Below are 15181 nucleotides of genomic sequence, written 5' to 3'. Positions count from 1 at the left end.
TCCCATGAAATAAAAATGTGAGTTAGCTGTGATCTTACCACCACACCCAAATACAAATGTGCTGCAGGGAGAGGAGCTGCATAAGAGCATTAAATACTCCTATCTAGGAGGGGGAGATTAGGCAGAACACAGCACCCACTGGTCCTCAGCAATTCTGAAATCCCGCAGGACAGAGAGGATGAGGACTCTCTACCCTGGAGGTGAAATTGCCCTCGACTGTACCCCAGTTCTCCTCCCTTGGAGGAGCCCCCAGTTCATCATACTCCACAGCTCTTGGAGGGCAAGGCGTGGGTTCAGAGGTAGGGTCAGAGACATCGAATGAGGTGCAATTTCTATAGCACTTTGATGCAGATCGTTTACGTGAGCAGAGTGTGTGTGTGTGTCCATGCACATGTGCATGTGTACGTGTGTGTGTAAGCCTTTCTTCCTATGTTCAATTCAATGATTTCTTATAGTTTTAATCCTTCAGCTGGATATTGACATGACTCTTAACCTCCCCTCAGGCACTGCAAGTGGGTGCTGGGGGAGATAGTGTGTGATGGGAACGTGAGCCAAGTTTGAGAAGAGACACAGATTCAAGAAGCACTCTTGTAGGATTCTGGGCCAGGCTTCTACTATCTGTGAATTTCCAAGTTTCTCTTGTATACAGTAAGGCCAACAGCCACATCTCATTCCTCTCAGATGATGTTTCCCACAACTTGACTTCTATACCAAGGGAAGTAGGTATTCTGGCAATTTCTACCACCTTCTCTGGTATATGCAACAATAATCCAGTGACCTCCTTAGGGGCTCGTGGGAAGTTCAGCACAACTTTAAGCAGCAAAAAGCCCTAATCCTTCTGTTTCTAAATGTCCCTAGTTGAAATTTTAACTTGTTAATTTCAGCTTCTATTACCAAAGAGAGGGGAACATTTTATGATTTCGTAGTGACAGACATTAGCCATCAACAGACATTTTACTTGCTCCATTGCATGCCACAGCCCCCTTACATTTAGGCAGAGCCATGTGGTTACTTCTGGATATGGGCTATGGGCAGAAGGGACATTCGACCCTTCTGGGAAGAAATGTAGAAGACTCCAAATGCAGCCACTCAGCAGTATCTTTCTCCACGATGGCAAACAGGCACATGCTATGTTCAGATAAAGCAGCTGTAAAAGGTGGAGACTCTATAAGCCTATGCACCTGACTGAAAGCCCACCCTGAGCTGCACAGGATGCATGGCTTGATCAAGACATTAACTGCTATTACATTAAGCCACCAAGATCTGGGAGTATTTGTTACTGCAGATTAGCCCAGACTCTTCTGACTAATACACTGAAGGTCAAAAGCTCTTCTTTCCCTCATGAAAAAGAATTTGATTACCAATCTCTCAGAATAGCACTTTAAAGATCACCTTGGTCTGAAACCCCCCCTTAGCATTAGGAGAAAGTAACACCCAGGAAGAGAATCTAATTAGTCAAAATTACAGCACTTAGGAAAAGGACTAGAACAAGGTCTGGTGCTCAGTCTCCTGTCCCACACTGCAGTGAAAATGAATACTTATTATTGGCATCTAATAGACTCTGTCTTGATATCACGCTCAATATTCAAAATTACGCAAATGGTTTCAACATCAGCTACTCTGCCCCAATTAAAATTAAACTATTTGTAATACATGCATATTTACACAATCATCCCCTCTGACGAGATGTACCCACATGCATAGACATCAAAGCTAAATCATGTATTGTCTGAACAAAACACATGCAGGAGAAGGACGGGCTGGTGTTGGGAGCTGGGGATAGCGTCTCCATTAGGCAGGCAGTTAATTTAAAGTTTTTTAAAAATGAATTTTCAACAGCTGATACATGGCAAATTTAATAACCTGACATTTTCCCCTCTCTCTTCCTAGCTAGTCCGCTCAACTTTGACTGGACCTGTTGCGGAATGATATGATTACCATTGTGTGCACCCTCTGGCATTATTTAAAAAAGCAAATCCCTAATCCCTGCTTAATTTTACGAACTGTCAAAATGATTCTAAATATCTGCTCTGTTTGCATTTTCACCTCGGGACAGGAGTCCAGAGGTACAGATTGGGTGTACAACAGTGGACTTGAGGCAATTTTCATCTCTTAATGCCTGTAGCGTGAGAGCCTGAATTTGTAATAATCACCAGATTATCTCTAAAGATTGCTCTGTTGTACCTGCAAAATGGTTCTGCAGGAAAATGCAAAAGATACAGGGAAAGTAATTGATAAGAGGCAGGAGATGATTGCTCTTCCTAATCCCTGATGGAGAAAAAAAAAAAAAAAGAAAAGAAAGAAAAGAAAACAAGCACCAAGACAAATGTTGGTAATTTCTGTTAAATGCTGTTTGGAATTTGCAGTGGCAGAAACCTGCTTGTGAGTCAAAGATGGCCTCCAGCCCCTGTAGGCAGCTTGTGGTGCTGGGACACAGGGGCTGGGGGTCATTCCTAAAATAGATCCAGAAGAGGAGGCAGGACTCCAGTCCAACAGAAGTTTAGAAAAAGCAGCACCTTTGGAAAATGTGGGATCAGATAATGCAAGGAATGTCCCTGGTGCATCACCCAAAACATGTTTGATTCTCTTTTTCTGTCCCTATCCCTTCTGGGGACAGGCTTTTTCTCCTGGAGGCATGGGAGGAAGGTCAGGATTGGAGCCAGTGTGAATGGAGATGAGTGTGACTTTGGGAAAAGGGCATGCTGTTCCTCTCCTGGCCTCTATTTGTGTACCTGATAAGTGAGGCTGGCAGACACCACACTGATGCTCGCAAGAAACACCTGTAACAGCAGCACACACTGCAGGGAGGAGCTGAGCCGCTTCCCACTTCTGGCAACTGGACGCAGAGCCTCGTGTCCATGCTTCTTTCAGTCCTCATTGCTTTGTGAGGTGGCTGTCAGAAGGTAAGGGCATGGGCCTGCCCTTGTTTCTGCATTTCCAGTCGCTAATCTTAGGGAAAGGAGACAAGGTTAGCGGCAGCTAAAGGTAGGACAGGGTAATGTTCCAGGAAAGACACCATCTCGCCTCCCAGAAGAACAGCACCTGTGGTTTTTAAGGTATCTGAATAATCATGCAGGCAGAATAACATTGTAAAATCATCCCTCACTCATAGTTCTAGGAATGGAAGTTGTAGTGGTAGAACTTTCTGGAAAATGAAGGGTTAATTAGAAACTTTGCTTCCTCTTTTAGCTCACTGGCAAAAGGGACCAGAATATAAACTTTATTGTATCTTTAATCTTGAGGACATTAGGAATGGGGCTTGAAAGTCAATTATTTGTTTTCAGGATTTGGTAGAGACAGAAAAGTGGAAGTAGCAAATGCTCAGAATTCAGTTGATGCACTTGTAAGAAACTGCAATAGGTCAGTGATATGATGGTGTGTATTCACTGAATCCAAAGTTGAGATGAGTTGTAAAATTACACTGAGACTGGAGAGAAAAAAAAAATACAACAAATTCCAGACCAAGCATGTCTTCTTGTCCTGTGCTCCTCCAAGAAAAAGCTAGTCCATTTGTAGTTCGATGAGCTAAACAGACCAAAGCCAATTCCACCTCTCATGATACCTTGGAGTTGTCATTGGACGAAGACAGGGCAGGGATGACCAGAGGCACAAACCATAGGTCTTTTGAAGGAAGTACTCACTCTGTGAGTCCCTAATGCATCAGGATGGTTTGCAGGTTGTTGTTGCTGCTGTTTTGTTTACTTGTTTTAAATCTGTGAAATTGTTGGCTGTTCATCAGATACTCCGAAGTAGTGACTTTGATGGTGAAATCTTCTTAGAGGTAAGCTAACATTGAACCCAAACTATCAGAAGTTGGGAGTTTTCTGAGAAAGCTGGTAGAATAAATTTTCTGATGCCTTATTTTTTTGAATACTCTGCAATTTATTAATTACTAAGCTAACCCTTTTATTACAACGCATTTTCATAGAAGAGAAAAACGTATATCATCAACAACAAAGCAAAAGTAAAGCTACCACTTTCAATGCTAGATAATACCTAATGGTGATTCCTTACAGTTGCTTTAAAATATCATAGTTTATGAAGTGCTTTTAATACACTGTACATCACACCAGCACTGTGGCTTAATATTGGTTTATTGACTAATAAAATATTTTAAATAACATTAATAATATTTAATCATAACAATATTTAATATTGCACTCATATTAAAGTAATAAATGAGGAGGGTACTGTCACAAACCAGATACTGCATAGGTGCTTTATGTAATCTTCATCCATTCTTCACAGCACTACTGAAAGGCTGGTTTTAGTCATCACACAATAGATTAAGATAATGAAGCTCAGAGAGAGAAAGCAGTTGCTCGACTCAGGTCACACCCCTAGTAAATGACAGAAGCAGACCACAAACCCTGATGGAATTTAAAATAATTTTTACAGTGGGTAAAATTAGACAGGTTAAAAAAATATGTCATTTGCAAATTGCATTGTCCTGTCTTATAAGTCTCACAACTTGCAGAAATTTTACAGAGTAAGTTGCTGCTTTAATGTCCAAACAGTTATTTGGTACAATGAAGACTTATACCTTATGCAAAAAACAGAAAGGAAAAATTGAAAACAAAGCAATCTAGAAAGTGAGTTGAGCATGAGTTCTCATTAGAGAAAGCAAAATCCTTTCTTTTCGGAGAAGGCATTTTGTACATCATCACATGGGAGATGTGTGTGCAAATTTTGTACGGCAGGGGACCTGTGTGCACATATGAGCCCATTAATCATGAAATATTGACTGTGGGTTGAAACTATGAAACAGGCTCCATGACACATGGGTTTGTGGGGTTGGTCCAAAGTGCTAAGTAGAATAACACAGGAGCCGTGTTAACATTCATCTCCTACTCTCCTTTTGTTAGCAGGTTAGCACTCACCCAATTCACATATCCTTAGGTTTATGAATTATTAATCAAAAGAGCTAAAAAGTCAATCCAATCTGGTTAGATACAGTAGTTCTTGTGGCTTCCAAACTTTTAAATAATGAATGGTTTCATCGCTTCCCCAGTGGATGTCAAGCAAGGAGAATGTCTGGATTCAAAAATCCCACTGGGTAACAAAAGCAACATAGTCAAAAAAGGAGTAATTTTTTATAATAGCAGCTCCAACCTTTTGTATCATCACCACCACTTTCTTGAGAGATCCTTTCGGAATGGGGAGGGGCGTCTTGAAAAAAAGGGCTTTATGGGCTCAAATATTGCCAGAAAAAGTAATATAATGTAAGGGACTTGGTAGGAAATAAGAATACATACACACAAATATGTTATATCATAAGAAATACATGCTTTTCGTATCCCTAATTCTTCTAAAGAAAGATGCACCTTTAATTATTTCTTATATTGGAGGAATTCTCTAAAGAACATTTCAACATGATTGAGAACTTGGAAAAAGTAACATAGAATAAAAGACAGAAATACATGGCATTCTCAGGCTGAATTATTGTAAACAATGGGATTGGGTGCCGAAAGGGAGGTGTTTAGTAGGGAATAATACAAAGAAAAGACCAACTCATAAATAACTGTTGTATCAAGGTGGGAATATGGTAGAGAAATGCAGACCGCAGATAAACATGTGAGGGAAGAGGCAGTGTGACCACGTGCCCACACATGCATGACAAAGGATCAACTAGGCTTCAGACATTGAAAGTTCCAAGTCTTTCCAAAAGTTCCAAGTCACCGCTGTTAGAAATCATTGGCTGCATTTAGGGCTCGGTTATATGTATTTGACTAAGTGACTGGGCTGTCCTGGGGGAAGATGTCTGTACAAGGAGCAATGGAAAACAGGAAGCAGAGTACGCCTTTATTGTTAACAGACTTTTCCCCCAAATCTGATTGAGTAGCTCTTTGGTAAAATGTGCTTAAACATGCATAGATTAATAACAAGCCCAAAGGCCTATTATTTTTTTTCTTTCCCGTAAACTAGGGCTGCCATATAAAATACGAGTCACTCAGTTACATTTGAATTTCAGATAAGCAACATATTTTTGAGTGCACATGTGTCCCAAATATTGCATGAGACATACTAAGAAAAATAAAATTGCTTGGTTTTCTGAAATTCTAATTTAACGGAGCATCATATATTTTTATTTGCAATCTTATCCTAAAACCAAACTCAGTCCTGAAGATATCACTCTCCACTAAGGTTGTTCCAAATGGACAAAATTTTAATGAAAGTGCCTTTTATATACATGACTTTGAGGTGTAAAAGATGTGTTCCTATTGCATTTCCTCCGTCCTTTTCTGTCTCTCTCCCTTTTTCCCCTCCTTCCAGTTTTCCTGAGCAGGTTTATCTTGGTCTGTGTTACAAAAGAGGGTAGACAATTGAATCAGACTTGGCCCTTTTTCTGGAAAAGCTCCCAGTCTTCTGGGGGAGAAAAGGCATTTATTTTACCCTTTCGTAACAATGAAATTCTTTAATAGTTTCTGTCCACCCATCTATCCATTTGTTCATCCTTCCATCCTGCATCTAAAATCTGATTCATGGAAAAACAACCATGGATTCTGCTCACGCCGTTACACTGTATCTTTAAAACAGATATCCCATTTGGGGAATGGTAAGACTGAGTCTCAGAGAAGTTCCTCAGCGCTGCAGAATCACCTGCTAAGCATCAGGCTTGGGATACAAATCCCAGTTCTCCATATACACCCCCATTTGGATACATAAGAAGAGACAGAGCTAAAGCATGCACAGCTCTTCTTTCCATCTGCATTTTTAAAATTTTTTCTCGCAGAACCTCTACTCCCTCCTGTGCCGATGCTCACACGTTTCTCTCTATTGACATCTGTGGCGTGGGCCCTGTGACTCCTGTCACCTGTGTGGTGCAGGGGCTGCCTCCTTCCCCTCCCCCGCCTTCCTCGCCCTGGTCTCTGACCGCAGGGGCTGGGAGTCTGGCCTCTGCTCACCACTTTCTCAGCGGGGCACTTCCTCCCTGCATGCTGCTCTGGCAAGTTGTTTATCTCTCACAAGGATGGTAACAAAGATCATATCGGTGGAACTCTATCTGTCTGGGCACAGATGTCTGCCTCCCTGCCAGCCTCTTCATCACCCCCCTGTGCCTCACCTTCCAGAAGTCTCCTCCTTCCCCTCTCTGAGCCCCCCCTTTCATTTTGAGATGATTAGTTGAAACACAGTGGGGCACGATACAAGGCCACCTGGCTTCACCCTGGAGCCTTAGAGTTGCAGGAAAGATAGGCCTTGCCAGTTTTCTAGCAACTGTTTACACACCAGTGACTGCTGGGAGCCACCAATTAGGAGGGGACAGAAGGGGAGGTCACAGGATCCAACTGGTAATCATGATAGCCACTCACTGAAGAATGGAAAGGAAAAAAGAGATGAGGCTCATCCCATGACTAACTTAAAGTGCCCCTAGCAGGTGGCCCTGGTGCGGTGCCTTCAGACCTGCACTGCCCAATGGAACTTTCTGCTGTGATGGAAATGTTCCATACGGTAGCCGCTAGCCACGGGTGGATCCTGACCACCCGAGATATGACCTGTGCAAATGAGGAATAGAATTTTAAACTTTATTTATTTTAATTAATTTAGAATCAATTAAATGCTTTAGAATTAATTAAATGCTGCTGGACTCCCTTGTTAAAAGTGCACCCCTCTGAGCTGACCAACTAGCTCCTTTCTGACCCTGCCAATGCTAAGGGGAGTCATTGGCTTGTTTGCTCTTAATTTATTAGTTCAGTGTCTCCATCTTCGAAGTGTGATTAATAATCCTTGCCTCACCTTCTTCATAATGTGTTGGGAGAGTACAGTGAAATAATTGATCATCACAGCTCGCAGCCATAACATAAGTATCACCACTTTGGCAGGACTCTGCCGTGTGATCTTTGTGTACATTAATCCCTACAATGATTATTTAAGATATTGGTACGTGTGCAAAGCTGAAAACACATTTGAGGATCATTGATGCAACCGGCATCAAAATGCTCATGACTATATTTTTGCTGCACCTGGAGAGGTGGCATGGTGACATGGGTGAAGAGCACTCGGTGTCTGAACAACCTGAGTTTCAAGCCCATATCATCAGATGATGGGGGCAGGTTGTGTAACCTCCTGGATATTCACTTCCTCACTTGTGAAATTGAATCCTGATGATCATGGCATAGAAGCTGTCCATAGAAATGACAGAAGGTCCTGTCTTTGAAGTGCCAAACACAGAGCCCAGGGTACCCACTAGATCAGTCCCTGCCTTTCCCCTTAGAAAACAAATGTTGATTTTGATGAAACATTTAGGACAAATGAGAGCCTTTGAACGCCTGACTAAGGGCTACTGGGAATGTCACAAAGGCAAGTCCTGCAGGTTATGATTGTAGTTCTTACTGGGGACTTTGGCTGTTTCCAACCCCTGTCAAATGCCACGACATTTCTAGACTTAAGTCACTCATCTCCGCTGGGTTTATTTACACACAGCAAAGCAAAGTTTCCGGCTTTTAAGGAAAGAGGCTTTTAAAATCATATTAAAAGACCTCAGAAGGTTTCCTAGACATCAAACAGCCCTTAAAATAATATTTTGATGATTTAATTGTAAATAAATCAGGAAGATGTGGATTAAATTTCAATCAAAATACTCATGACTTTTTAAATCAGGGGACAGGATGGGGGACTTGGCATAATGCGCTTGGGGATTGATTAAACTCAGAGACTTTGAGAAATGCTTTGTGACATGGGGCCGGCTCTGATGGAGTGGGATGCTCCCTGCCCCTTTGTGTACACCAAAGGCAGTTTTAGCAGGGAAAGGAGTTTTCCGCCTTCATGAGATCTGATTTGGAATGGCCTGGCACCCTATCCCCCAGATAGCCCCAAAGCACCTGAAGACCTGCACATTCTCGGAAGCTCAAAGTGGGGTACCAAGTCCCACTTGGATGGCAGAGCAAGGGACATTAGACACTGGAGGTGATATGCTTCCTTCCAGCCATGGAGAGGACAACAGGCCTGGTCATGGGCCCTGTCAGCAAGTAGACTGAATTTACCCTCAGGCTCTGCTGCAAGCACACCTGCAGGGCTAAGGAATCACTGAGGTGGGACCAAGGTGACCAATAAACCATTGCACACCCTCACGGGCACATACATGCACGCAGCCAACCATGCCTGGGGAGGAAGCAGAGGTGCGTAGCCATGTGGCTATGGTGAAACTGGGTGCCGGCCTCAGAACTCCAAGCCACTGAGCGTGGTGTCAGAGGAGGGATGGGGTTGAGCTAGACCAGCTAATTAAAGGCTCATAGAGGACAGAATGGCCTTGTATGCTCTGCCCTCACATTCCTGGGCAGGTTGCAGGAGCACAGAATCAGAAGACCTAAGACCTAGCTTGTCATCTGGCTCTTGAATTTACTAGCTGAGTCATTATCAGTAAAAGTAATTCTTGGGGGACCTCCTGGATTTCATTTCCTGAATGGGAATTTTAGAAAACTTGTACCACAGGGATCGTCTGGTGGGCAAAGACACTCATGTCTGAAACAATATGCGCACAACCACCAGTGCTGTCATAGTCAAGTGTGGGGCTGGCAGGGTGTCCCTGCTACAAGGGCTGTCGTTGGCTGCCCCACTCCAGTGTCCTCTGTGCAGACACCACTCCTGGTCCCAGGAGGCTGACCAGTAGATGCTGGGTTTGGTCAGCCCTCAGAGCACCAGGAAGGGCCAGGAGGAAGACACGGGGCATGGTGGGTGGGAGCCTGTGAGTAGGGAGACTCACTGACTGCAGGAGTGTGGTTCCCTGAAGATAGCCTAGAAACCCCTGACTCCTTACTATGTAGCAGAGGAGGTAGCTGGAATGATGACGAAATTGCAGTCATGGCTGCATGTCAGCAAGTCACGGCAATCGCTATGCTAAATGCTGTCTTGCCTCATTTTATCCATCAGAGAATCCCATGCCCTAGGCCACATCATCCCCATTTCCTGGATGAGGAACCTGAGTCTCTGTGGGGTTTACTGACTCTCAGAAGGACAATAACAGGAGGTGGTAGAGCTCGGACACTAGGAACCAGTGTTTATACAACAATCAAGGAAGCTGCTTATCATAAGATCCAGAAGAGATGACGTATATCCAAATGACTTGCCTTCTCTAAATAGCTATTCAAAGATTTTTATGAAGATGAATGCCATTAAAATTAGCATTAATACTAGGATATTAATATTAATTCCATTGACTCTAATACTAATTAGTAATACTAATTATTACTCCTGATAGTAATGACAACAGCGTACCACAGCTAGTCCAGTCTATTTTAGCCCAGGTTTTCTAAAGGAGGTCTGCTAAGGTTTAGACAATGTGTTGACAGTGTAAATCAGTGATATTATCTTTAGTGCTGTGTTCACGAGGATTGAGGTGCCAAATCTTAAAACATTATTTTTAGATATGTCCATATCTCACTTGTCAAATAGGTATCCCTAAGCTACTCCACTGGTCCTGGGCACCCCTCCAAGGATGACCCATTCTTTAAGGCCCAGTCCCAATCCATACATTCTACCAAAAGTCTGGCCTCTGCCTCCCTTGATGTAAAAAGTGGTGTTCCATCCCTGGCTGTTCTCACTCGGCTTGGAGGTCTGACCTTCTGTCCCTACTGTGCCCCCAGCTGTATCAAAGTACCTGGCTGGGCAGGGTGTGGCCAGTACCCAGCTATGCTGTCCTAGCTCAGTGGCACAAGCTAGTAAAGCTTCCTGCTCCTTGGCTTTCTCATCCGCCCTGTGGGCATCAGCATCCCCAGCATGGAAAGTGAAGACGTCCACGTGCGTCCTGGTGCTGGCAGGGGCTGGGGAATGGTTTGTACCTCTGAGCCCCTCCTGGGTCTGGGGCAGCTTCCACTCATCAGTGCCTGAGGAAGATGCTGAATTAAGCATCCTCCAGTGCAGAGTAGCCTGGAGAGAGCGTGGATGTGCCAGGCAGAGGTGGGGCTTCTGCTCTTGGCTCACATCGAAGGGCAGACACAGGCCCAGGCTCTGAACATTCTAGAACTTTGGTTTCCTCTTCTCTCGAGAGAATAATAGCTGCCTCTCAGGATAATCGTGAGAATCAAGTGAGCTACTACTGCATACCAAGTGCTAGTGCATTGGGAAGACAGAAGTTACTTTAAAAATGTTTATTCTCTCTCATCCTTTCTAGAGCTGATGATTCAACCATGGCGATGAAGAGGGGAGAGAAGATGGGAGGAAGGGAGATGGGTCCTCACACTCACGGGACACTTTCCAATTTATGGAGCCTTCTAACAAGTATAGCCCCATGTGCTGTTTACAACAATCTCAGAGGGTAGGTATTTGTATCACTCGCATTTTACAGATCTAGAAATGGAGGTGTGCTGGGGTAAATGACCTGCCAAGGCTGCCCCAGTGAGTCTGCCAAATCCCCATGAAACCTTTAGCAGCACCTTTGCTCACAGACTTCCCACCTTTTGGGGAATGACCAGTCGGTGTCCCTTGGGTTTGGAGCCGAGGCCACAGAGATTGAGAGCACACCTTGTCCACTTTGAGATGTATTTAGATAATGGGGTGGGGTGGGGGTGGGGGCTTGTCCACTTGATTCCCCTTCTTTTACAGGTTGACTCCCTAAGATGAAAAATGTCCAACAACCATCCCCTCTGTGCCTGTCAGGATGAATTTCTTCCCCTCCCAGATTCTTCTTTCAATTCTTGGCTCAAGTTTCAGCTGTGATGCCTTCAAGTAAGAAGGGAATTTGCATGTTAACTTTCCGCCTCTGAGAGGCCAGGCAGGGAAGGTGGAGGAAGAAGACTCTGTGCCCCTGCCGCCTCCCACCCCTCTCCGGGTTCCCATGTCAGCGGTGTCTCTGCTGTGCGCTCATCCCGCACGGTGGACACCCTGTCACTCTCTACCCGCTCACTCATCTGCCAGTCTGAACCCCTCCATCCATCCTTCTCGCATCTCTCACGTGCCTTTCCTGAGCATGGCAGCATTCCACACACTGAACTCTCCCACTCCCGACCTCCTAGGTGAGACTCTCGGTTTAACGCGCTGGAGCCTCTGACATCTCTCCAGGAGGCTTCGGGGGTCTCCGCTCTGTGGTTAAGATTCAGCATTTTCAGAACAGTTTTGTCTGCTCTGACTCAGACCCTCTGCCCCAGACTCTGCTGGTATCAGTCCAGCGCTGGCCTCAGATGGAGCCAACTAACCCCCCTGGGATAACAGCATCTCTCTGTCCTGGCTTCTGACCCCCGACCTCGGGCTCTGCACCTCTGCTGCCACCCTCTGTCCCAGCTTCTTGATGTTTGACCTTTTGGGCTTGGTTATCCAGCTGTAAAGCAAATCGTGCTCGAACTGGGACTCAACCCCTGATTCTGAGGACCTGTAGCAAGAGGAGAAAGATTTCCCTCCTTTCAGCCTTCAGGCCCATGGTCAGGCCCTCCTTGCTGTGGGGTACAGCACTTAGCTTCCAAGCTTGACTCTCCCATGCTAGCCCCCTGGCCTGGCTCCTGTGCATGTGATATACTTTTCTTTCTCTGGACCATAGGTTTTTCATCTGGAGAATGAGATGGTTGAAGCACATGTTTGTAAGGGCCCCTTCTGCTTCTGCTCTCTCTGTCTTTTTAAGTGGCTAAATATTTGGCATATCTTTTCTTCTAGTGACCTCAGAAAAGTTCAAGATCCAAGACTGATTTTTAAAACCTACCTTCTGGGACCTCTAGGAATTAATCCTTAGGCCCCTTTCAAAGTTCCTATCAATGATCTGGATAAAGACAAAGACAATCTCATCCAGTGTGTGCATAGCCCAGAGGGAGAATAAAATGGTTGACGTTGTAATACCATCCCCAAAACAGATGCCAAGAAACCAGAATGATGAGCTAAATTTGAGTGGATTTTTCTCCTAGAGGAAATGAGATCTGAGCAGTCTGAAAGAGTATTTTTCCTATGAAGAAAATGGAGATGTTTAAGGGATCTTAAACATGTAGAAGGGAGGAGAGACACCAGGGAGGCGAGACACCAGGGAGGCCTCATTTCTGTCTTCAAAGATGAAAAGGCCACATATCCCAGCTGTACATTATCAAACAGGCTCCAGGGACAAAAAGAACCAGATTTGATCCCAAGGTCACAGCCATGGGCAGTGGCAGTGATGGCATTGCTGTGAGGCCTACGTCTGCTCTCAGTAGGGGACACATTACAGCAGGTGTAGCCTGTCCTTTCTTCATTAGGCAGGTGTTCCTGAGGAGCTGCTCTTCCAGGCCCTAAAGAAGTGAGTGACCAAGACAGGCAGACCTCTTCTCTTCCAATCCTGCATTTTAGAGGAAGAGATACATGATACTACCCAGGCAAATGCGTGCATAAACAGCATGTAATAGCACACAGGTAAACTCATGCATAAATAGCACATAATAGTATACAGGTAAATGTGCACATGAACAGTACCTGACAGTACACAGGCGAATGCTTGTATAAACAGTATATAATAATACACAGGTAAACACATGTATGAACATTACATTATTTCACACAGGTGCTATCGTTTGAATATTTTTGTCCCCTCCAAAACTCATTCTGAAATTTAATCCTTGATGAAGCAGTGTTGAGAAATGGGGACTAATGGTAAGTGTTTAGAGGTTTTGAGGGCTCTGCCTTCAAGAACAGATTAATGCCATAATAGAAAGGGCTTTCTGTAGTGGATCCACCCACTTTTGCTCTTCTGCCACGTAAGGAGCAGTGTTCCTCTCCTCCGGAGGATGCAGTCACAAGGCACCATCCTGGAAGTTGAGACCGAGCTCTCACCAGACACAAAAACCTGCCGGCACCTTGCACTTGAATTTCCCAGCCTCTAGAACTGTGAGAAATAAATATATGGGTAATTTATAAATTACCCAGTTGTGGTATTCTGTTATAGCAGCACAAAACGGACTAAGATAATGGGTAAACATGTGGATAAACAGTACATAATAGTGCACAGGTAACATGAACTCAGTGTGTAATTACACACAGGCAAGCTTGCACATAAACAGCACCCCACAGCACACAGGCAAACATGTAAAAACAGCACAAAATCAAATACATACCCGGCCAGGTTGTTTTATTCAATCGAAGTGCTGTGAGGGGAATAAAGATGGGCCCATAGGATATGAGTGGATGGTGTGCAGGGGCAGTGGGGATCCACTGCAGGTGAGGTGGTCAGGAAAAGATGCCCCCTGAGCTGAGGCCATGAAACAGGCCCCTCCCCCAGGCAGGACATTGCTCAGGGCATTGCTCAGGACCATGAGGTCAGCGTGGCTGGAGATCCATGTGCTTATGGAGGTGACATGAGATGACAGCAAGAAAAAAAAGCAGGGGTTAACTCATGCAGCAGCTGAGCTTATCACAAGAGTGAATGAACCCAGTGGGCTGCCTGCAGCTTGGTGAGCTCCCCATCAGTGAAGGGATGGAAAAAAAAAAGCTGAATGACCACCAGTCAGGGATATCTGAGGGGGATTCAAGTGATAGCTGTGGGAGACTAAGGAAGGAGTTCAAGTGGAGCCTCCACGCCCTGCCATCTATGCCATCAACATGCTCACTTTCTTGGGCTTGGAGACATCTGAAGTTTCATCTCCTGACAGATCCGATTGATCATACTTTGCCAATATTGAGCAGAAGCCTCCGCAGGGAGGGGTGGCAATGCAAACGCCACCTGAGGAGGGGTACGTACAATAGACACCATGAACAGGGACAGAGCCGGTGCCGGGGCTCAGTTAGAGCTGCACGTGAATGGCAAGCCTGTGACACCTCCTTGCGCTGAGCACTGAAAATCATAAACAACAAATAAATAAAAGTAAAAGATCCTGTGTTAGCCCTGCCATTATTTTACACTGATGACAGAACATTAGAATATGAATGTGGTTTAAAAGGTAGCGCCATCGCTTTGATGCATCAGACAGCCCTCTGTGCTCGGCTAGTGCTTTGGCATGATGCTGGCATTCAAAGCTACCGCTTCACTCTTCTCCCGATGTCATATTGCAGTGACAGAAGCCCCCAATATATCAATTCAATCTCAGTTCAAAAACTCTCTTAATTCTGCCCTAGTGAAGTCAAATGGACTTTTATCATGTTTCGGCACAAGATATTCCATTTTCTAGTGTAGTGGGGAAAAAAAAATGTGAAATGTGGTGGAAAGTGTAATCATCTTTGGGAAAAAAGAGTCTTCATAGTTGCTTGGTATTGAAGATTTCCCTGAGAAAACTCTGCTACCAAGAGTGCAGTCACAGGGCTA

At 44.6% G+C, this 15181-nt stretch overlaps 1 non-coding gene across 1 annotated transcript; it reads left to right on the top strand.

Moving 5' to 3' along the window:
• Positions 1 to 3359: 3359 nt before the first annotated feature.
• On the top strand, positions 3360 to 3431 carry LOC134374407 (small nucleolar RNA SNORD45). Its single transcript, XR_010023256.1, has one exon. It is a non-coding gene; the product is annotated as a small nucleolar RNA SNORD45 (small nucleolar RNA).
• Positions 3432 to 15181: the final 11750 nt, after the last annotated feature.

The sequence above is a fragment of the Cynocephalus volans genome, chromosome 3, assembly GCF_027409185.1.
Source record: "Cynocephalus volans isolate mCynVol1 chromosome 3, mCynVol1.pri, whole genome shotgun sequence".
NCBI classification, from domain to species: domain Eukaryota; kingdom Metazoa; phylum Chordata; class Mammalia; order Dermoptera; family Cynocephalidae; genus Cynocephalus; species Cynocephalus volans.
The sequence above is the reverse complement of the archived record's forward strand: the minus strand, read 5'-3'. Positions and strand labels throughout refer to the sequence as shown.